A 23,403-nucleotide genomic window follows, 5' to 3' on the forward strand; every position below is an offset into this window, starting at 1 on the left:
TTGCAAATTAAAAATAATTTTTATCTGCATCTAGCTCTGAAAAAATATTTGGCCTTCTAGCAGTATGTGGGACTTTCTCTATTAGTCCATCTATACTGACCTCCATCAGGTTGCAAATTGAATATAATTTTTTTCTGCATCTAACCCAGCCAATAGTTTTGGCCTAATACCACAGTTTGGCCACTCAGCTCTGCTCGGTTCCCATCCATTGTTTTTTTGTGCAAACAACTCCAGAGTTGTTAATTAGTTAACCACCAAAATGAGTGGAAAAAGGCCTGCTGCTGGTGGAAAGGGGAATAGGCGTGTTGGGAAGGGGAAAAAAGGTTGTGTCCGTGGGGTAGGTGTTAAAGCAACAGTAACATCTGCAGAAGAAAGACCATCTTCCAGCCAAACTAAAATGTCTACTTCTTTTAGCGGACAATGTGATAAGATCCCTTTCTTACGGCCACGCCAATTGCTACAAATTCCAGATGAGGCACAAAAACAGCAGGTGCTTCAACGGATATCAATTGCTCCTTTAAGTGGGCTCTCCTCCACATCAACTTCAACATCACAAATACTCCAGTCCTCAAAGGTGTCACCCCAATCGCACTTGCTTCCTCACAGCTCCCAAATCTCCAGCTGCCCGTCTGAGTATGAGGTAGAACAGATGGTTGAGTCTGCAGAGCTGTTTACTCATACTATAGCCTGGGAATCAGAGGTCGACTCCAGCGCTTCTGTGAATCCAGACGAGGAAATGATCTGCACTGATGCCCAGAATCTTTATGAGTCGGATCCAGGACCAGACGCAGAAGGTTCTGACCATAATGTAGACCCTCATTCCCAAACTGTAACTCCTGTTGGTGGAGACAATGAGGAAGACGATGATAAGACTCAAATACCTGATTGGAGCGACAACTTTAGTTTTTTGTCAGGGCAGGAACAGGTTGGCTCTGAGGACGACGGGTGTGATAACGCACAGATGATGATGAGGTTGGAGATCCCACTTACTGTGAACCCACAGTCAGCCAAGAGATGAGGTCAGCAGAGGAGGTGGAGGAAAATGCTAGTGACGACGAGGTCAGGTTGCGCCTTCCTGGACAGAGACGTAGTACTGGAAGCACGTCAACAACTGCATCCTCAAACACAACTCTGCCTCTCACCACAAGTCGTGGTGGCTCTTCAGGTCGCATGGGTGCTAAGCCTTGCATACCCTGGGCATTTTTTCAGATCGATAAAGATGACCCAACTCGTGTTATCTGTAACATTTGTCAGCAAAAGCTAAGTAGAGGCCAAAAAATACATAGTTTGAGTACTTCATGCATGAACCGGCACATGGACATGAAGCATAAGTTGCAGTGGGAAGCTCAGTGTGCTACAATGCGGCCTAGCCGGCCGGGCCAACCACCGTCTGCCATATCTTGTGCATCCGCGGCCTCTTCATCCTCTGTGACTGGGGGGACAGCAGTCACACCTATTTTGGGGCGCACACCTGCCACCTCTTTACCCGCAACAGCCGGCGTGATTGGCAGGTCATCATTTTCTTTGGAGGTGGTAACACCAGCTGGTGTTGAGCGCTGTCCGACATCGATAGCACCACCTTTGTATCAAGGCAACCTAACATGTCCGCCTGCATCTTCCTCACAGACCGGCAGTTTGCCGGGGACACCCTTATCAACCCCGTCTAAGCACAATAGCCAGCCCTCGGTCCCTCAGATGTGGACAAGTAAAAGACCATTTCCTCCTAGCCATGAGAAAGCTAAGAGGTTGAATTTCACCATCTGCAAGCTCTTGGCTACAGAAATGCTGCCTTTCCGCCTGGTGGACACAGAGGATTTTCGAGACCTTATGTCCGTCGCAGTGCCCCAATACCAGATGCCCAGTCGGCACTACTTCTCAAAGAAAGGTGTGCCTGCGCTCCACCAGCATGTCGCACACAACATCACCGCTTCTTTGAGAAACTCTGTGTGTGACAGGGTGCATTTCACCACAGACACTTGGACGAGTGGGCATGGACAGGGGCGTTACATGTCGCTGACTGGGCACTGGGTAACTATGGTGACAGCAGGACAAGGGGCTGCTGTCCAAGTCTTGCCGTCCCCACGAGTTGTGCGTCAATCCTCTTTATGTCAAAGTTCCTCCACTGCTTCTGCCTCCTCAACCTCCTCTCGGTCTTCCACCTGCACCCAAAGCCTGTCTGGTCATGCCACAAGCTTTCTAACTGCGCAGAAGGGATCCTGCACACCTCCTTACTATGCTGGCAGTAGGGCTCAACGTCATCAGGCGGTTTTTACATTGAAATGTCTGGGAAATGTGAGTCACACAGCTGAGGAGTTGTGGTCAGCTCTGGAGAACCAATTTCATGAATGGTTGTCTCCACTGGACCTGAAACCAGGGAAGGCCGTGTGCGACAATGCTGCAAACCTGGGTGCGGCCCTTCGCCGGGGCAATGTCACACACGTGCCTTGTATGGCTCACGTGTTGAACCTGGTTGTCCAGCAATTTTTAGCCCACTATCCCAGACAAGATGGCCTTCTGCAGAGGGCACGGTCGCTGTGTGCTCACTTCCGCCATTCGCATCCCGCAGCTCAGCGACTTACATCTCTACAGAAGTCATTGGGCCTGCCACTTCACCGGCTAAAATGCGATGTGCCTACCCGGTGGAATTCAACTCTGCACATGTTGCAGCGACTGTGGCAGCACCGACAAGCCCTGGTGCAATACGTTCTGACGTATAGCCTGGGCCAACGAGATCCAGAGGTGGGGCAAATCACGCTGGAGGAGTGGTCTCAGATCAGGGACCTATGCACCCTTCTGCACAGTTTTGAAATGGCGACGAAGATGTTTAGTGCTGACGATGCCATTATCAGCATGACTATTCCGGTGATTTACATGCTGGAGCACATGTTAAACAGAATTCGGAGACAGGTGGTGGCAAAAGAGGAGGTGGAGGAAGTAGAGGAGGAGGAGTTGTATGCGGAAGGGCTAACATCTGCAAGGTCCAGACGGTCGGCAGCACCGAGGCGGCAGGCATGTGAGGGTGGGGGAGATGGTTTTACCAGGGCGCATGGTAGCAGCCAAACTAGTGAGGAAGGTGCAGGAGCCCAGGAAGAAGTGGAGAACGAACTGATGGAAGACTCATCAGATGAGGGAGACCTTGATCACATTTTTGTTGTGCGAGGTTGGGGGGAGAGGACAGAGGAAGGAAGCATGATTGTTACCTCGCCACCAACACAACAGGGACTTGGTGCTCCTGGATGCGCAACACACATGAGTGCCTTCTTGCTGCACTACCTGCAACATGACCCTCGAATTGTGAGAATTAGAAATAATCCTGACTACTGGGTTGCCACACTGTTAGATCCCCGGTACAAAAGTAAATTTGCAGAAATTATTCCTGCCATAGAAAGGGATGCACGCATGCAGGAGTATCAGCAGAGACTGTTGCAGAATCTTACATGTGCTTTTCCACAAAATACCAGTGGTGCACATAGTGAATCTCACAGTTCCAACTTGCCAACCGTGGGACCGTCAAGTGTTCAGCACTCAAACCGTAACAGAACCACAGTATCTGCTGGTAACATCAATTTTGCGGAATCATTTCACCACTTTTTTAGCCCATCCTTTGCAAGGCCACAGGAGACAAGAAGTCTGACACATAGTCAACGCCTAGAGACGATGGTACAGGAGTATCTCCAAGTAAACATTGAAGCCACGACTGTGTCACTGGACCCTTGCTCTTTTTGGGCTTCCAATCTGGATAAATGGCCGGAGCTAGCCACTTACGCCTTGGAGATCTTGTCATGCCCCGCAGCCAGCGTTCTGTCTGAACGTGTGTTCAGCGCTGCTGGTGGTGTGCTGACAGATAAGTGCACGCGGCTCTCCACTGATAATGTAGACAGACTCACGTTCATAAAGATGAACAAATCATGGATCCGAAACGACTTTTCTACCCCTGTGTCATCCTGGGGAGAGTAAAAGCTTGATGATTGGTTAAAATCACCCTACCAACCGTTTTAAGCTTTCAAATTACTAATCATGTTTATCTGTATCTTGGCTGGAAAATAATTTGGGCTTTGTAGCAGTGTGCAGCACTGATCCTATTAGGCCATCTATACTAAAGCTTCACCAGATTTAAAATTAATAATAATTTTTAGCTGCATCTAGCCCGGAAAATAATTTTGGGGCTCCGAGATGCGCAAGACACATAAGTGCCTTCTTGCTGCACTACCTGCAGCATGACCCTCATATTGTCAGAATTCGAAGTAATCATGACTACTGGGTTGCCACACTCTTAGATCCCCCAAACTTTTCGATCAACCTTTTCATTTTAATAAAGACCAAAAAAATGGTCATTTTTGAAATTATAAGCATTAGCAGGTTGTTAGAAACTGAAATCAAACAGTTTTCAACTCAAAACTTTATTCTAGGTGATGTTACATTTTCACATAGGACCCCTTGTTCGAAAGGAGCTTCTGAACTCTCTCGTCCATTGAATTTGTCAGGTTTTGGATGGTTTCTGCTTCAATTGTTTTGCATGAGGACAGAATACCCTCCCAGAGCTGTTGCTTAGATGTGAACTGCCTCCCGCCATCATAGACACTCCTTTTAATGATGCTCCAAAGGTTCTGAATGGGGTAGAGGTCAGGGGAGCATGGGGGTCACACCATAAGTTTGTCCCCTTTTATGCCCATATCAGCCAGAGATGCAGATGTTTTATGTGCAGCATGAGATGGTGCATTATCATGCAGAAAAATGATCTTGCTGTGAAATACACGGTTCTTCTTCTTGAACCATGGCAGGAAGTGCTGTTTGAGAAAAATCCACATACATTATGGAGTTCATCTTTAGCGCCTTCAGGGATCCTAAAGGGGCCGACAATCTCTCTCCCCATGATTCCAGCCCAAAACATTACTCCACCTCCTCCTTGTTGGCGCTGTAGCCGTGTTTGCGTGGGGTGTCCATCAACCAGCCATCCTCCACTCCATCCATCTGGACCATCGAGCGCTGCACGGCACTCATCCGTGAACAAAACAGTTTTGAAATCAGTCTTCATGTAATGTTTGGCCCACTGGAGCCGTTTCTGCTTGTGTGAAGTGGATAGAGGAGGTCGACAGGATGGCGTATGCACAGCTGCAAACCTCTGAAGGACCCTGCATCTTGTTGTTCTGGGGACGTTGGAGGCACAAGCAGCTTCAAAAACTTGTCTTCTGCTATGACAAGGCTTTTTTGCCGCTGCTCTTTCAACCTGACGTAATTGCCTGTAGGAAAGAGTCCTCAATTTGCCCTTATCAGCACGCACACGTGTGTACTGTGAATCAGCTACATACTTCTTGATTGCCAAGACACTTCATCCTGATCATCGCACAATGTTGATTGTAGTCATGCCTTGACCTAAACACTCCACAATTTGTTGCTTCTCAGCAGCCGACACATCCTTTTTCTTTCCCATTTTGGCAGAAAATGTAGGCTGCTTAATAATGTGAGAGAGCCTTCTTAAGTAGTCTTGCCTTTCATTGGACACACCTGCCAAACTAATTAGCACAGGTGTCTGCAATTGCTTACAGTGATATAAAGAGCCCTGACACGCATCACCATCAATGAGTTTAACTGACAAACAAACAAATTCTTCCCTTATCACTCCTAAACACTTTTTGCATAATAATTTGGAACACAGTGTACATGTGCTTTTCCACAAAACACCAGTGGTTCACGTAGTGAATCTTACAGTTCTAACTTGCCAACCGTTGTCTGTATGGAGTTGTTCAATAAAGGGCCCAAAATTAAGATAACATAGATGGGAGAGGTCTCTATGAATAGGAATTCCTAAGTATTTGATACCCTGTGAGGGCCAGGCAAAGGGAAAGTTGGACTGGATGGAATCCTATATGGATTTGGGGAGGGAGACATCGAGGGCCTCAGACTTCGCTGCATTGATTTTAAAATTTGACCATGTAACAAAGTGATCTATTTCAGCCATAACAGCATGGATGGATATATGTGATTGAGTGATATATACTAGGACATCATCAGCAAATCAGCAAATAGAGAGCACTTGTACTCGGTGCCTCCCACCTCAATCCACCTAATATTGGGGTTATGGCGAATTGATGAGAGCAGGTGCTCCGTCACTAGGATGTATAAGAGAGGGGACAGAGGACATCCCTGCCTTGTCCCATTGGTGATTGTGAAAGGTGATGAAAATGTTCTGATGCACCCCCTGGGCCTTGGGACACCCGAAGCCGGACCCTTTTTGGTGTATGCTGGTGGTTGTAGTCTTCGTGGCGGCGACCCGGTTCCGTGGCTCAGGGTGGTCAAACCAGTGGCGGAACTATTTATGTGGTTTTGATGTTTAAATGTCCGACTACGCCACCCGTGGATTGCGGTCAGAGTGAACTGCCGCTACAGGGCAGACTGCTGAGGCTGGTGTTGTGGGTGCAGCAGAGCGTAGCATAACTCCCCATGGGAGGAGTATAGCCTCAGGGCAGTGTATGCGGAGGATGGGGGTGATGGTGCAGGGCAGCAGCAGTAACGACACGGAGTCAGTGATGCAGTTCAGGGCCTTTACTCACAGTTCTTATTATCCAGACCACGTCTGCAGGTAACGGCTGCCCACGTCGTACTGTGCTCACCAGGTGAGGGGCTCAGACAACTCCCAGATAACTTTGGAGTGCTTCACAGGACCCCCTTTGTGTGTCCTTTGTCTGGCCTTTCTTACCAACACTTCTGTCCGGCTGCCTCGGGCCTCCTCTTGGTAAACTTGGCGCCAGTTTCCCTGACCCTATGTGGTGCCTTCCTAGCGGGTGTAGCGAGGGGCTGCGCCACATAAAATGTCAGAGCCTCCGGTTTCTAGCTGAGGGTCGTTTCCTGCCTCCACTAGTTCGGGGACCGGTCTCCCCCTTTGGCCTGACCCCTCCACGCAGGTGGATTCGGGCGTGCGGTGGCGACTCGCCCGTCCGCACCACTGGGATCCCTTCATTCCTCGTTCCTGGAGCCTTCTCCGCTCCTCCTCCTTCCTTCTCCCTCTTCCAGGCCTGGGCCTCTGTTACTAGGCCTGCCTCCGGAGCAGAGCTCATGCAGAGCCCCTGCTCCCTTCCACTTCTGCTCAGACTTCTCTGCACTGAACTAAGATGGTGCCCACCTTTTATACTCCCTTCTCAATGCACCCAGGAACTGCTTCCTCCCTGCTCCTGCACTACAGGGTTCCCCTTCCTCAGTGTTCCCTCCCCCCACTCCAGCCAGGGACAGGGACTGTCGTGCCCATCTCAGGGGCATATTGGTCGCCCTGCCCCACGGCAATGTGGTGTAATGCATGCAGGTGTCGGGTCCTGATCCACACTCCATCCTTACCTGAGAGTGAGATATCACACCTCTGGGTGAGGTGCAATACCTCTGTAGCAACCGAGCCCTCAGGGTGCTACAGTTCCATTTATCTTCAGCCTAGGTGACGTATTGTGATACAGGGCCGTGATTTTGGCTATAAAAGGGTCCCCTAGACCCCTACCCCAAGCTTTTTAAGAGAATCATATATGGCGTGCCAGGAGACTCTATGGAATGCTTTCTCAGCATCCAACAAGAGTATCTAATTACAAATTTTTAACTGCATCTAGCCCAGGAAATACTTTGTGCCTAGTAGCAGTGTCTGCTAGTCAGCGGATTATCCCGGCTGTTAAGCAAGCTACACCACCTGTAGTTTGGACACTTAATTTTTTCAAAGGAAATGCTTCGGGACCACGGGATACTCAGTGAAGAGCATCAGGAGGCACCCCAAGGCATAGGGGCTGGGACTGGCAGTAGGATGCCTTGCGGTGGACAGCCGAGCTCGATCCTTATAAAAGCTTTTTAATTGCAGCAGCTTTAGTGGACGCTACTGGAGCTGGAATTACGCGGCTGCTGGCATGAGACTTGCCCTCCAATAGATCCTGGTAATTGGATTTAAAGTGTATTCATTCAAATTAGAGAGACAATTTAAATTAAAAAGCTTAGAGCTGCCTCCACCACAGGGGGGCTCGCTCGACCCACCAGCAGACAGGCACCAGTATTGGGAGAGGGGGGCTGGCCATCAGGGTTCACCGCGGCTCTGGCACAAACCCGGCGACACGGAGGTGGCACGGGCAGGAGCGGACTGGCCGTGTCGGCTTCTCACTTTTTGGATTTTAAAAGGGCATGACATGCCTATATCTGTGTCTCCCCCTCCTTTTACTCCTCCACCTCTTGTATTTTCGCATGACTATATGTACTTGTCACTTTTCCATGTGTTTGTTATGTCTTCTGAGCAGTTTGTCAGCTTTTGGACACCTTTGAAGGTGTTTTCTATGTGTTTCTATGTGTTTTTGTTTGCCTGCCATTGGTTTTAATGGTGTTCGAAGGTGTTCGACGAACACACGGGTGTTCGACGAACCGAACCGAACTCGAACACTACGGGGGTGGCTCAACACTACTCTTCAGTTGTTGATTAAACACTTTGTAGGGTTAGTCTCCAATATGAAAGCAATGTCAGGGTTGGCATTGGTGTTATGCTGGTGGGTGTAGTTGCTTTTAAAACAATAGGCCATAGTTTAATTCTTGAAGAACTCATTGTTTTTTTGCATTTGGTGGTGTTTGGAATCTTTTTCACTTTCTGTGCTAAGGCTTATGCTTTTATTTCTTTCTTGGTAACACTTTAGCTACCTTAGTGGGCAGAAAGCAAAGGTAATTGAGAGAATTTGTAGGCAGAGGTGGAAAAGCTACATAACTGATTCCAAAAACTCCTCTGTCTTTAGAGTTAGTGTTAAAAATGCCAAAAATGGCAGAGGTCTTTAGGGGGAATTTGGTGCTGCTGTAGACTCTTTGAAATCTGTTGGAGCTAAGGCTCATAGTGTACTTTCTTTCTTGGTAAGAGTTTAGTTACCTTATTGGCAAAAAAGTGAAAATAATTGAGAGAAATGTAAGAATTGGTGGAAAAGCTACATAGCTGATTCACAAGAATTCATCTTTGAGTTTTGGACAATGGTTTGCCTTGTTTTTAAACTTTTTAGTAATTGGCTCTTTCAAGACATATTCAGTCCTCCTTTTTTAAGTAAAACTTTAGCAGATTTAACAGCCAAAATCCCAAACCAGTCAAGTGGGTTCATGCATTGGTGGTATAGTGGTGAGCATAGCTGCTTCCCAAGCAGTAGACCCAGGTTTGATTTCCAGCCAATGCAATACTTATGTAGTTTTATTTCTGGCATATCATACATTTTACAAACTATTTTGTAATGTTAGTGCAGAAAATGTAAAAAAAAAAGCTGACCCTGTAAGCATTGGTGGTATAGTGTTGAGCATAGCTGCCTTCCAAGCAGTTGACCTGGGTTCAATTCCCAGCCAATGCATAACATTGGTGTTTTTTTTTTTCAGGCATGTCATACTTTTTACTAACAATTTTGTAGGGTTAGTGCAGAAAATGTGAAAAAAATGCTGGGTACCTTAAGTATTTTTGGTATAGTGGTGAGCAAACCTCCCTTCCAAGCAGTTGACCTGCGATTGATTCCTGGTCAATGCAATACTTATGTGGGTTTTTTTTTCCTGGCACGTCTTATTTTTACTAATAATTTCGTATTGTTAGTGCAGAAAATGTAAGAAAAAAACATGGTTTCTGTAAGTGTTGGTGGTATAGTGATGAGAATCGCTGCCTTCCAAGTAGTTGACCCGAGTTTGATTCTCAGCCAACGCATGAATTGTTTTTCACATTTGGTGATGCTTTTAGTCTGTTTTAATTTTTCGTGTTAAGTCTCAGGCTCTTCTTTCTTCTTAGAGTTTAGCAACCACGAAAATGAGAAAAAAATTGAAGAGAATATTTCTTAGCTTTTTTTCAACTGTCTCATCTAACTGATCTTCTGCTCTTCAGTTGTTGATTAAACACTTTGTAGGGTTAGTCTCCAATATGAAAGCAATGTCAGGGTTGGCATTGGTGTTATGCTGGTGGGTGTAGTTGCTTTTAAAACAATAGGCCATAGTTTAATTCTTGAAGAACTCATTGTTTTTTTGCATTTGGTGGTGTTTGGACTCTTTTTCACTTTCTGTGCTAAGGCTTATGCTTTTATTTCTTTCTTGGTAACACTTTAGCTACCTTAGTTGGCAAAAAGCAAAGCTAATTGAGAGAATTTGTAGGCAGAGGTGGAAAAGCTACATAACTGATTCCAAAAACTCCTCTGTCTTTAGAGTTAGTGTTAAAAATGCCAAAAATGGCAGAGGTCTTTACGGGTAATTTGTTGCGGGTGCTGACTCTTTGTAATCTTTTTGAGCTAAGGCTCATAGTGTACTTTCTTTCTTGGTAAGAGTTTAGCTACCTTATTGGCAAAAAAGTGAAAATAATTGAGAGAATTGTAAGAATTGGTGGAAAAGCTCCATAGCTGATTCACAAGAATTCATCTTTGAGTTTTGGACAATGGTTTGCCTTGTTTTTAAACTTTTTAGTAATTGGCTCTTTCAAGACATATTCAGTCCTCCATTTTTTAAGTAAAACTTTAGCAGATTTAACAGCTATAATCCCAAACCATTCAAGTTGGTTCATGCATTGGTGGTATAGTGGTGAGCATAGCTGCTTCCCAAACAGTAGACCCGGGTTTGATTCCCGGCCAATGCAATACTTATGTAGTTTTATTTCTGGCTTATCATACATTTTACAAACTATTTTGTAATGTTAGTGCAGAAAATGTAAAAAAAAAAAGCTGATCCTGTAAGCATTGGTGGTATAGTGGTGAGCATAGCTGCTTTCCAAGCAGTTGACCCGGGTTCGATTCCTGGCCAATGCAAAACATGGGTGTGTTTTTTTTTCAGGCACGTCATAATTTTTACTAACAATTTTGTAGGGTTAGTGCAGAAAATGTGAAAAAAATGCTGGGTACCTTAAGCATTTTTGGTATAGTGGTGAGCAAACCTGCCTTCCAAGCAGTTGACCTGCGATTGATTCCTGGTCAATGCAATACTTATGTGGGTTTTTTTTCCCTGGCACGTCTTACTTTTTACTAATAATTTTGTATTGTTAGTGCAGAAAATGTAAGAAAAAAACATGGCTTCTGTAAGTGTTGGTGTTATCGTGGTGAGCATAGCTGCCTTCCAAGCAGTTGACCCTGGTTCGCTTCCCGGCCAAAGCATGAATTGTTTTTCACATTTGGTGATGCTTTTAGTCTGTTTTAATTTTTCTTGTTAAGGCTCATGCTCTTCTTTCTTCTTAGAGTTTAGCAACCACGAAAATGAGAAAAAAATTGAAGAGAATATTTCTTAGATTTTTTTCAACTGTCTCATCTAACTGATCTTCTGTTCTTCAGTTGTTGATTAAATACTTTGTAGGGTTAGTCTCCAATATGAAAGCAATGTCAGGGTTGGCAATGGTGTTATGCTGGTGGGTGTAGTTGCTTTTAAAACTATAGGCCATAGTTTAATTCTTGAAGAACTCATTGTTTTTTGCATTTGGTGGTGTTTGGAATCTTTTTCACTTTCTGTGCTAAGGCTTATGCTTTTATTTCTTTCTTGGTAACACTTTAGCTACCTTAGTGGGCAGAAAGCAAAGCTAATTGAGAGAATTTGTAGGCAGAGGTGGAAAAGCTACATAACTGATTCCAAAAACTCCTCTGTCTTTAGAGTTAGTGTTAAAAATGCCAAAAATGGCAAAGGTCTTTAGGGGGAATTTGGTGCTGCTGTTGACTCTTTGTAATATGTTTGAGCTAAGGCTCATAGTGTACTTTCTTTCTTGGTAAGAGTTTAGTTACCTTATTGGCAAAAAAGTGAAAATAATTGAGAGAAATGTAAGAATTGGTGGAAAAGCTACATAGCTGATTCACAAGAATTCATCTTTGAGTTTTGGACAATGCTTTGTCTTGTTTTTAAACTTTTTAGTAATTGGCTCTTTCAAGTCCTCCTTTTTTAAGTAAATCTTTAGCACATTTAACAGCCATAATCCCAAACTAGTCAAGTGGGTTCATGCATTGGTGGTATAGTGGTGAGCATAGCTGCTTCCCAAGCAGTTGACCTGGGTTCGATTTCCAGCCAATGCAATACTTATGTAGTTTTATTTCTGGCATACCATACATTTTACAAACTATTTTGTAATGTTAGTGCAGAAAATGTAAAAAAAAAGCTGACCCTTTAAGCATTGGTGGTATAGTGGTGAGCATAGCTGCCTTCCAAGCAGTTGATCCGGGTTCAATTCTCGGCCAATACAAAACATCGGTGTATTTTTTTTTCAGGTACGTCATACTTTTTACTAACAATTTTGTAGGGTTAGTACAGAAAATGTGAAAAAAATGCTGGGTACCTTAAGCATTTTTGGTATAGTGGTGAGCAAACCTGCCTTCCAAGCAGTTGACCTGCGATTGATTCCTGGTCAATGCAACACTTATGTGGGTTTTTTTTTCCTGGCACGTCTTACTTTTTACTAATAATTTTGTATTGTTAGTGCAGAAAATGTAAGAAAAAAACATGGCTTCTGTAAGTGTTGGTGGTATAGTGGTGAGAATCGCTGCCTTTCAAGTAGTTGACCTGAGTTTGATTCTCAGCCAACGCATGAATTGTTTTTCACATTTGGTGAAGCTTTTAGTCTGTTTTAATTTTTCGTGTTAAGTCTCAGGCTCTTCTTTCTTCTTAGAGTTTAGCAACCACGAAAATGAGAAAAAAATTGAAGAGAATATTTCTTAGCTTTTTTTCAACTGTCTCATCTAACTGATCTTCTGCTCTTCAGTTGTTGTTTAAGCACTTTCTAGGGTTAGTCTCCAATATGAAAGAAATGTCAGGGTTGGCATTGGTGTTATGCTGGTGGGTGTAGTTGCTTTTAAAACAATAGGCCATAGTTTAATTCCTGAAGAACTCATTGTTTTTTTGCATTTGGTGGTGTTTGGACTCTTTTTCACTTTCTGTGCTAAGGCTTATGCTTTTATTTCTTTCTTGGTAACACTTTAGCTACCTTAGTTGGCAAAAAGCAAAGCTAATTGAGAGAATTTGTAGGCAGAGGTGGAAAAGCTACATAACTGATTCCAAAAACTCCTCTGTCTTTAGAGTTAGTGTTAAAAATGCCAAAAATGGCAGAGGTCTTTAGGGGGAATTTGGTGCTGGTGCTGACTCTTTGTAATCTTTTTGAGCTAAGGTTCATAGTGTACTTTCTTTCTTGGTAAGAGTTTAGTTACCTTATTGGCAAAAAAAGTGAAAATAATTGAGAGAATTGTAAGAATTGGTGGAAAAGCTCCATAGCTGATTCACAAGAATTCATCTTTGAGTTTTGGACAATGCTTTGCCTTGTTTTTAAACTTTTTAGTAATTGGCTCTTTCAAGACATATTCAGTCCTCCTTTTTTAAGTAAAACTTTAGCAGATTTAACAGCCATAATCCCAAACCAGTTAAGTTGGTTCATGCATTGGTGGTATAGTGGTGAGCATAGCTGCTTCCCAAGCAGTTGACCCGGGTTCGATTCCTGGCCAATGCAATACTTATGTAGTTTTATTTCTGGCATATCATACATTTTACAAACTATTTTGTAATGTTAGTGCAGAAAATGTAAAAAAAAAGCTGACCTTGTAAGCATTGGTGGTATAAGGGTGAGCATAGCTGCCTTCCAAGCAGTTGACCTGGGTTCAATTCCCAGCCAATGCTAAACATCGGTGTTTTTTTTTTTCAGGCACGTCATACTTTTTACTAACAATTTTGTAGGGTTAGTGCAGAAAATGTGAAAAAAATGCTGGGTACCTTAAGCATTTTTGGTATAGTGGTGAGCAAACCTGCCTTCCAAGCAGTTGACCTGCGATTGATTCCTGGTCAATGCAATACTTATGTGGGTTTTTTTTTCCTGGCACGTCTTACTTTTTACTAATAATTTTGTATTGTTAGTGCAGAAAATGTAAGAAAAAAACATGGCTTCTGTAAGTGTTGGTGGTATAGTGGTGAGCATAGCTGCCTTCCAAGCAGTTGACCTGGGTTCAATTCCCAGCCAATGCATGAATTGTTTTTCACATTTGGTGATGCGTTTAGTCTGTTTTAATTTTTCGTGTTAAGGATCATGCTCTTCTGTCATCTTAGAGTTTAGCAACCACGAAAATGAGAAAAAAATTGAAGAGTATATTTCTCAGCTTTTTTTCAACTGTCTCATCTAACTGATCTTCTGCTCTTCAGTTGTTGATTAAATACTTTGTAGGGTTAGTCTTCAATACGAAAGTATTGTCAGGGTTGGCATTGGTGTTATGCTGGTGGGTGTAGTTGCTTTTAAAACAATAGGCCATAGTTTAATTCTTGAAGAACTCATTGTTTATTTGTATTTGGTGGTGTTTGGACTCTTTTTCACTTTCTGTGCTAAGGCTTATGCTTTTATTTCTTTCTTGGTAACACTTTAGCTACCTTAGTGGGCAGAAAGCAAAGCTAATTGAGAGAATTTGTAGGCAGAGGTGGAAAAGCTACATAACTCATTCCAAAAACTCCTCTGTCTTTAGAGTTAGTGTTAAAAATGCCAAAAATGGCAGAGGTCTTTAGGGGGAATTTGGTGCTGCTGTTGACTCTTTGTAATCTGTTTGAGCTAAGGCTCATAGTGTACTTTCTTTCTTGGTAAGAGTTTAGCTACCTTATTGGCAAAAAAGTGAAAATAATTGAGAGAAATGTAAGAATTGGTGGAAAAGCTATATAGCTGATTCACAAGAATTCATCTTTGAGTTTTGGACAATGCTTTGCCTTGTTTTCAAACTTTTTAGTAATTGGCTCTTTCAAGACATATTCAGTCCTCCTTTTTTAAGTAAAACTTTAGCAGATTTAACAGCCAAAATTCCGATCCAGTCAAGTGGGTTCATGCATTGGTGGTATAGTGGTGAGCATAGCTGCTTCCCAAGCAGTTGACCCGTGTTCGATTTCCAGCCAATGCAATACTTATGTAGCTTTATTTCTGTCATATCATACATTTTACAAACTATTTTGTAATGTTAGTGCAGAAAATGTAAAAAAAAAAGCTGACCCTGTAAGCATTGGTGGTATAGTGGTGAGCATAGCTGCCTTCCAAGCAGTTGACCTGGGTTCAATTCCCAGCCAATACCAAACATCGGTGTTTTTTTTTTTCGGTCACGCCATACTTTTTACTAACAATTTTGTAGGGTTAGTGCAGAAAATGTGAAAAAAATGCTGGGTACCTTAAGCATTTTTGGTATAGTGGTGAGCAAACCTGCCTTCCAAGCAGTTGACCTGTGATTGATTCCTGGTCAATGCAATACTTATGTGGGGGTTTTTTTTCCTGGTACGTGTTACTTTTTACTAATAATTTCGTATTGTTAGTGCAGAAAAAGTAAGAAAAAAACATGGCTGCTGTAAGTGTTGGTGGTATAGTGGTGAGAATCGCTGCCTTCCAAGTAGTTGACCCGAGTTCGATTCTCAGCCAACGCATGAATTGTTTTTCACATTTGGTGATGCTTTTAGTCTGTTTTAATTTTCGTGTTAAGTCTCAGGCTCTTCTTTCTTCTTAGAGTTTAGCAACCACGAAAATGAGAAAAAAATTGAAGAGAATATTTCTTAGCTTTTTTTCAACTGTCTCATCTAACTGATCTTCTGCTCTTCAGTTGTTGATTAAACACTTTGTAGGGTTAGTCTCCAATATGAAAGCAATGTCAGGGTTGGCATTGGTGTTATGCTGGTGGGTGTAGTTGCTTTTAAAACAATAGGCCATAGTTTAATTCTTGAAGAACTCATTGTTTTTTTGCATTTGGTGGTGTTTGGACTCTTTTTCACTTTCTGTGCTAAGGCTTATGCTTTTATTTCTTTCTTGGTAACACTTTAGCTACCTTAGTTGGCAAAAAGCAAAGCTAATTGAGAGAATTTGTAGGCAGAGGTGGAAAAGCTACATAACTGATTCCAAAAACTCCTCTGTCTTTAGAGTTAGTGTTAAAAATGCCAAAAATGGCAGAGGTCTTTAGGGGGAATTTGGTGCTGCTGTTGACTCTTTGTAATCTGTTTGAGCTAAGGCTCATAGTGTACTTTCTTTCTTGGTAAGAGTTTAGTTACCTTATTGGAAAAAAATTGAAAATAATTGAGAGAAATGTAAGAATTGGTGGAATAGCTACATAGCTGATTCACCAGAATTCATCTTTGAGTTTTGGACAATGCTTTGCCTTGTTTTTAAACTTTTTAGTAATTGGCTCTTTCAAGACCTATTCAGTCCTCCTTTTTTAAGTAAAACTTTAGCAGATTTAACAGCCAAAATCCCAAACCAGTCAAGTGGGTTCATGCATTGGTGGTATAGTGGTGAGCATAGCTGCTTCCCAAGCAGTTGACCCGGGTTTGATTTCCAGCCAATGCAGTACTTATGTAGTTTTATTTCTGGCATATCACACATTTTACAAACTATTTTGTAATGTTAGTACAGAAAATGTAAAAAAAAAAGCTGACCCTGTAAGTATTGGTGGTATAGTGGTGAGCATAGCTGCCTTCCAAGCAGTTGACCCGAGTTCGATTCCTGGCCAATGCAAAACATGGGTGTGTTTTTTTTTCAGGCACGTCATAATTTTTACTAACAATTTTGTAGGGTTAGTGCAGAAAATGTGAAAAAAATGCTGGGTACCTTAAGCATTTTTGGTATAGTGGTGAGCAAACCTGCCTTCCAAGCAGTTGACCTGCGATTGATTCCTGGTTAATGCAATACTTATGTGGGTATTTTTTTCCTGGCACGTCTTACTTTTTACTAATAATTTTGTATTGTTAGTGCAGAAAATGTAAGAAAAAAACATGGCTTCTGTAAGTGTTGGTGGTATAGTGGTGAGAATCGCTGCCTTCCAAGTAGTTGACCCGAGTTCGATTCTCAGCCAACACATGAATTGTTTTTCACATTTGGTGATGCTTTTAGTCTGTTTTAATTTTTCGTGTTAAGTCTCAGGCTCTTCTTTCTTCTTAGAGTTTAGCAACCACGAAAATGAGAAAAAAATTGAAGAGAATATTTCTTAGCTTTTTTTCAACTGTCTCATCTAACTGATCTTCTGCTCTTCAGTTGTTGATTAAACACTTTGTAGGGTTAGTCTCCAATATGAAAGCAATGTCAGGGTTGGCATTGGTGTTATGCTGGTGGGTGTAGTTGCTTTTAAAACAATAGGCCATAGTTTAATTCTTGAAGAACTCATTGTTTTTTTGCATTTGGTGGTGTTTGGACTCTTTTTCACTTTCTGTGCTAAGGCTTATGCTTTTATTTCTTTCTTGGTAACACTTTAGCTACCTTAGTGGGCAAAAAGCAAAGCTAATTGAGAGAATTTGTAGGCAGAGGTGGAAAAGCTACATAACTGATTCCAAAAACTCCTCTGTCTTTAGAGTTAGTGTTAAAAATGCCAAAAATGGCAGAGGTCTTTAGGGGTAATTTGGTGCTGCTGTTGACTTTTTGTAATCTCTTTGAGCTAAGGCTCATAGTGTACTTTCTTTCTTGGTAAGAGTTTAGTTACCTTATTGGCAAAAAAGTGAAAATAATTGAGAGAAATGTAACAATTGGTGGAAAAGCTACATAGCTGATTCACAAGAATTCATCTTTGAGTTTTGGACAATGCTTTGCCTTGTTTTTAAACTTTTTAGTAATTGGCTCTTTCAAGACATATTCAGTCCTCCTTTTTTTAAGTTAAACATTAGCAGATTTAACAGCCAAAATCCCAAGCCAGTAAAGTGGGTTCATGCATTGGTGGTATAGTGGTGAGCATAGCTGCTTCCCAAGCAGTTGACCCGGGTTCGATTTCCAGCCAATGCAATACTTATGTAGTTTTATTTCTGGCATATCATACATTTTACAAACTATTTTGTAATGTTAGTGCAGAAAATGTAAAAAAAAAAGCTGATCCTGTAAGCATTGGTGGTATAGTGGTGAGCATAGCTGCCTTCCAAGCAGTTGACCCGGGTTCGATTCCTGGCCAATGCAAAACATGAGTGTGATTTTTTTTCAGGCACGTCATAATTTTTACTAACAATTTTGTAGGCTTAGTGCAGAAAATGTGAAAAAAATGCTGGGTACCTTAAGCATTTTTGGTATAGTGGTGAGCAAACCTGCCTTCCAAGCAGTTGACCTGCGATTGATTCCTGGTCAATGCAATACTTATGTGGGTTTTTTTTTCCTGGCACGTTTTACATTTTACTAATAATTTTGTATTGTTAGTGCAGAAAATGTAAGAAAAAAACATGGTTTCTGTAAGTGTTGGTGGTATAGTGGTGAGCATAGCTGCCTTCCAAGCAGTTGACCCGGGTTTGATTCCCGGCCAACGCATGAATTGTTTTTCACATTTGGTGATGCTTTTAGTCTGTTTTAATTTTTCGTGTTAAGGCTCATGCTCTTCTTTCTCCTTAGAGTTTAGCAACCACGAAAATGAGAAAAAAATTGAAGAGAATATTTCTTAGATTTTTTTCAACTGTCTCATCTAACTGATCTTCTGCTCTTCAGTTGTTGATTAAATACTTTGTAGGGTTAGTCTCCAATACGAAAGCAATGTCAGGGTTGGCATTGGTGTTATGGTGGTGGGTGTACGTGCTTTTAAAACAATAGGCCATAGTTTAATTCTTGAAGAACTCATTGTTTTTTTGCATTTGGTGGTGTTTGGAATCTTTTTCACTTTCTGTGCTAAGGCTTATGCTTTTATTTCTTTCTTGGTAACACTTTAGCTACCTTAGTGGGCAGAAAGCAAAGCTAATTGAGAGAATTTGTAGGCAGAGGTGGAAAAGCTACATAACTGATTCCAAAAACTCCTCTGTCTTTAGAGTTAGTGTTAAAAATGCCAAAAATGGCAGAGGTCTTTAGGGGGAATTTGGTGCTGCTGTTGTCTCTTTGTAATCTGTTTGAGCTAAGGCTCATAGTGTACTTTCTTTCTTGGTAAGAGTTTAGTTACCTTATTGGCAAAAAAGTGAAAATAATTGAGAGAAATGTAAGAATTGGTGGAAAAGCTACATAGCTGATTCACAAGAATTCATCTTTGAGTTTTGGACAATGCTTTGCCTTGTTTTTAAAATTTTTAGTAATTGGCTCTTTCAAGACATATTCAGTCCTCCTTTTTTAAGTAAAACTTTAGCAGATTTAACAGCCAAAATCCCAAACCAGTCAAGTGGGTTCATGCATTGGTGGTATAGTGGTGAGCATAGCTACTTCCCAAGCAGTTGACCCGGGTTCGAATTCCAGCCAATGCTATACTTATGTAGTTTTATTTCTGGCATATCATACATTTTACAAACTATTTTGTAATGTTAGTGCAGAAAATGTAAAAAAAAAAAGCTGACCCTGTAAGCATTGGTGGTATAGTGGTGGTATAGTGGTGAGCATAGCTGCCTTCCAAGCAGTTGACCCAGGTTCTATTCCCGGCCAATATAAAACATTGGTGTTTTTTTTTTCAGGCACGTCATACTTTTTACTAACAATTTTGTAGGGTTAGTGCAGAAAATGTGATAAAAATGCTGGGTACCTTAAGCATTTTTGGTATAGTGGTGAGCAAACCTGCCTTCCAAGCAGTTGACCTGCGATTGATTCCTGGTCAATGCAATACTTTTGTGGGTTTTTTTTTCCTGGCAAGTCTTACTTTTTACTAATAATTTTGTATTGTTAGTGCATAAAATGTAAGAAAAAAACATGGCTTCTGTAAGTGTTGGTGGTATAGTGGTGAGAATCGCTGCCTTCCAAGTAGTTGACCCGAGTTCGATTCTCAGCCAACGCATGAATTGCTTTTCACATTTGGTGATGCTTTTAGTCTGTTTTAGTTTTTCGTGTTCAGTCTCAGGCTCTTCTTTCTTCTTAGAGTTTAGCAACCACGAAAATGAGAAAAAAATTGAAGAGAATATTTCTTAGCTTTTTTTCAACTGTCTCATCTAACAGATCTTCTGCTCTTCAGTTGTTGATTAAACACTTTGTAGGGTTAGTCTCCAATATGAAAGCAATGTCAGGGTTGGCATTGGTGTTATGCTGGTGGGTGTAGTTTCTTTTAAAACAATAGGCAATAGTTTAATTCTTGAAGAACTCATTGTTTTTTTGCATTTGGTGGTGTTTGGACTCTTTTTCACGTTCTGTGCTTAGGCTTATGCTTTTATTTCTTTCTTGGTAACACTTTAGCTACCTTAGTTGGCAAAAAGCAAAGCTAATTGAGAGAATTTGTAGGCAGAGGTGGAAAAGCTACATAACTGATTCCAAAAACTCCTCTGTCTTTAGAGTTAGTGTTAAAAATGCCAAAAATGGCAAAGGTCTTTAGGGGTAATTTGGTGCTGGTGCTGATGTTTGTAATCTGTTTGAGCTAAGGCTCATAGTGTACTTTCTTTCTTGGTAAGAGTTTAGTTACCTTATTGGCAAAAAAGTGAAAATAATTGAGAGAATTGTAAGAATTGGGGGAAAAGCTATATAGCTGATTCACAAGAATTCATCTTTGAGTTTTGGACAATGCTTTGCCTTGTTTTTAAACTTTTTAGTAATTGGCTCTTTCAAGACATATTCAATCCTCCTTTTTTAAGTAAAACTTTAGCAGATTTAACCGCCAAAATCCCAAACCAGTTAAGTGGGTTCATGCATTGGTGGTATAGTGGTGAGCATAGCTGCTTCCCAAGCAGTCGACCCGGGTTCGATTTCCAGCCAATGCAATACTTATGTAGTTTTATTTCTGGCATATCATACCTTTTACAAACTATTTTGTAATGTTAGTGCAGAAAATGTAAAAAAAAAAAGCTGACCTTGTAAGCATTGGTGGTATAATGGTGAGCATAGCTGCCTTCCAAGCAGTTGACCCGGTTTCAATTCCCGGCCAATACAAAACATCGGTGTTTTATTTTTTCAGGCACATCATACTTTTTACTAACAATTTAGTAGGGTTAGTGCAGAAAATGTGAAAAAAATGCTGGGTACCTTAAGCATTTTTGGTGTAGTGGTGAGCAAACCTGCCTTCCAAGCAGTTGACCTGCGATTGATTCCTGGTCAATGCAATACTTATGCGCGAGTTTTTTTCCTGGCACGTCTTACTTTTTACTAATAATTTTGTATTGTTAGTGCAGAAAATGTAAGAAAAAAACATGGCTTCTGTAAGTGTTGGTGGTATAGTGGTGAGCATAGCTGCCTTCCAAGCATTTGACCAGGGTTCGATTCCTGGCCAACGCATGAATTGTTTTTCACATTTGGTGATGCTTTTAGTCTGTTTTAATTTTTCGTGTTAAGTCTCATGCTCTTCTTTCTTCTTAGAGTTTAGCAACCACGAAAATGAGAAAAAAATTGAAGAGAATATTTCTTAGATTTTTTTCAACTGTCTCATCTAACTGATCTTCTGCTCTTCAGTTGTTTATTAAATACTTTGTAGGGTTAGTATCCAATACGAAAGCAATGTCAGGGTTGGCATTGGTGTTATGCTGGTGGGTGTAGTTGCTTTTAAAACAATAGGCCATAGTTTAATTCTTGAAGAACTCATTGTTTTTTTGCATTTGGTGGTGTTTGGAATCTTTTTCACTTTCTGTGCTAAGGCTTATGCTTTTATTTCTTTCTTGGTAACACTTTAGCTACCTTAGTGGGCAGAAAGCAAAGCTAATTGAGAGAATTTGTAGGCAGAGGTGGAAAAGCTACATAACTGATTCCAAAAACTCCTCTGTCTTTAGAGTTAGTGTTAAAAATGCCAAAAATAGCAGAGGTCTTTAGGCGGAATTTGGTGCTGCTGTTGACTCTTTGTAATCTGTTGGAGCTAAGGCTCATAGTGTACTTTCTTTCTTGGTAAGAGTTTAGTTACCTTATTGGCAAAAAAGTGAAAATAATTGAGAGAATTGTAAGAATTGGTGGAAAAGCTACATAGCTGATTCACAAGAATTCATCTTTGAGTTTTGGACAATGCTTTGCCTTGTTTTTAAACTTTTTAGTAATTGGCTCTTTCAAGACATATTCAGTCCTCCTTGTTCTAAGTAAAACTTTAGCAGATTTAACGGCCATAATCCCAAACCAGTCAAGTTGGTTCATGCATTGGTGGTATAGTGGTGAGCATATCTGCTTCCCAAGCAGTTGACCCGGGTTTGATTCCTGGCCAATGCAATACTTATGTAGTTTTATTTCTGGCATATCATATATTTTACAAACTATTTTGTAATGTTAGTGCAGAAAATGTAAAAAAAAAAGCTGATCCTGTAAGCATTGGTGGTATAGTGGTGAGCATAGCTGCCTTCCAAGCAGTTGACCCGGGTTCGATTCCTGGCCAATGCAAAACATAGGTGTGTTTTTTTTTCAGGCACGTCATAATTTTTACTAACAATTTTGCAGGGTTAGTGCAGAAAATGTGAAAAAAATGTTGGGTACCTTAAGCATTTTTGGTATAGTGGTGAGCAAACCTGCCTTCCAAGCAGTTGACCTGCGATTGATTCCTGGTCAATGCAATACTTATGTGGGTTTTTTTTTCCTGGCACGTCTTACTTTTTACTAATAATTTTGTATTGTTAGTGCAGAAAATGTAAGAAAAAAACATGGCTTCTGTAAGTGTTGGTGGTATAGTGGTGAGCATAGCTGCCTTCCAAGCAGTTGACTCGGGTTCGATTCCTGGCCAACGCATGAATTGTTTTTCACATTTGGTGATGCTTTTAGTCTGTTTTAATTTTTCGTGTTAAGGCTCATGCTCTTCTTTCTTCTTAGAGTTTAGCAACCACGAAAATGAGAAAAAAATTGAAGAGAATATTTCTTCGATTTTTTTCAACTGTCTCATCTAACTGATCTTCTGCTCTTCAGTTGTTGATTAAATACTTTGTAGGGTTAGTCTCCAATATGAAAGCAATGTCAGGGTTGGCATTGGTGTTATGCTGGTGGGTGTAGTTGCTTTTAAAACAATAGGCCATAGTTTAATTCTTGAAGAACTCATTGTTTTTTTGCATTTGGTGGTGTTTGGAATCTTTTTCACTTTCTGTGCTAAGGCTTATGCTTTTATTTCTTTCTTGGTAACACTTTAGCTACCTTAGTGGGCAGAAAGCAAAGCTAATTGAGAGAATTTGTAGGCAGAGGTGGAAAAGCTACATAACTGATTCCAAAAACTCCTCTGTCTTTAGAGTTAGTGTTAAAAATGCCAAAAATGGCAGAGGTCTTTAGGGGGAATTTGGTGCTGCTGTTGACTCTTTGTAATCTGTTTGAGCTAAGGCTCATAGTGTACTTTCTTTCTTGGTAAGAGTTTAGTTACCTTATTGGCAAAAAAGTGAAAATAATTGAGAGAATTGTAAGAATTGGTGGAAAAGCTCCATAGCTGATTCACAAGAATTCATCTTTGAGTTTTGGACAATGCTTTGCCTTGTTTTTAAACTTTTTAGTAATTGGCTCTTTCAAGACATATTCAGTCCTCCTTTTTCTAAGTAAAACTTTAGCAGATTTAACGGCCATAATCCCAAACCAGTCAAGTTGGTTCATGCATTGGTGGTATAGTGGTGAGCATAGCTGCTTCCCAAGCAGTTGACCCGGGTTCGATTCCTGGCCAATGCAATACTTATGTAGTTTTATTTCTGGCA

The 23,403-nt window shown here is 41.3% G+C and overlaps 8 non-coding genes across 8 annotated transcripts; all 8 read left to right on the forward strand.

Annotated features, from left to right (window-relative positions):
- Positions 1–10,513: 10,513 nt before the first annotated feature.
- TRNAG-CCC (transfer RNA glycine (anticodon CCC)) lies at positions 10,514–10,585 on the forward strand. Its single transcript has one exon. It is a non-coding gene; the product is annotated as a tRNA-Gly (tRNA).
- Positions 10,586–10,682: 97 nt separating this feature from the next.
- TRNAG-UCC (transfer RNA glycine (anticodon UCC)) lies at positions 10,683–10,754 on the forward strand. The gene has a single exon. It is a non-coding gene; the product is annotated as a tRNA-Gly (tRNA).
- Positions 10,755–11,924: 1,170 nt separating this feature from the next.
- TRNAG-CCC (transfer RNA glycine (anticodon CCC)) lies at positions 11,925–11,996 on the forward strand. Its single transcript has one exon. It is a non-coding gene; the product is annotated as a tRNA-Gly (tRNA).
- Positions 11,997–13,345: 1,349 nt separating this feature from the next.
- TRNAG-CCC (transfer RNA glycine (anticodon CCC)) lies at positions 13,346–13,417 on the forward strand. The gene has a single exon. It is a non-coding gene; the product is annotated as a tRNA-Gly (tRNA).
- A 437-nt stretch (positions 13,418–13,854) lies between these two features.
- TRNAG-UCC (transfer RNA glycine (anticodon UCC)) lies at positions 13,855–13,926 on the forward strand. The gene has a single exon. It is a non-coding gene; the product is annotated as a tRNA-Gly (tRNA).
- Positions 13,927–17,776: 3,850 nt separating this feature from the next.
- TRNAG-UCC (transfer RNA glycine (anticodon UCC)) lies at positions 17,777–17,848 on the forward strand. The gene has a single exon. It is a non-coding gene; the product is annotated as a tRNA-Gly (tRNA).
- A 4,203-nt stretch (positions 17,849–22,051) lies between these two features.
- Positions 22,052–22,123, forward strand: TRNAG-UCC (transfer RNA glycine (anticodon UCC)). The gene has a single exon. It is a non-coding gene; the product is annotated as a tRNA-Gly (tRNA).
- Positions 22,124–23,305: 1,182 nt separating this feature from the next.
- TRNAG-CCC (transfer RNA glycine (anticodon CCC)) lies at positions 23,306–23,377 on the forward strand. Its single transcript has one exon. It is a non-coding gene; the product is annotated as a tRNA-Gly (tRNA).
- The last annotated feature ends 26 nt before the right edge of the window (positions 23,378–23,403 follow it).

The sequence above is a fragment of the Phyllobates terribilis genome, unplaced genomic scaffold (genome assembly GCF_046119375.1).
Source record: "Phyllobates terribilis strain yellow unplaced genomic scaffold, ASM4611937v1 Scaffold_3__8_contigs__length_932513732, whole genome shotgun sequence".
Taxonomy (NCBI): domain Eukaryota; kingdom Metazoa; phylum Chordata; class Amphibia; order Anura; family Dendrobatidae; genus Phyllobates; species Phyllobates terribilis.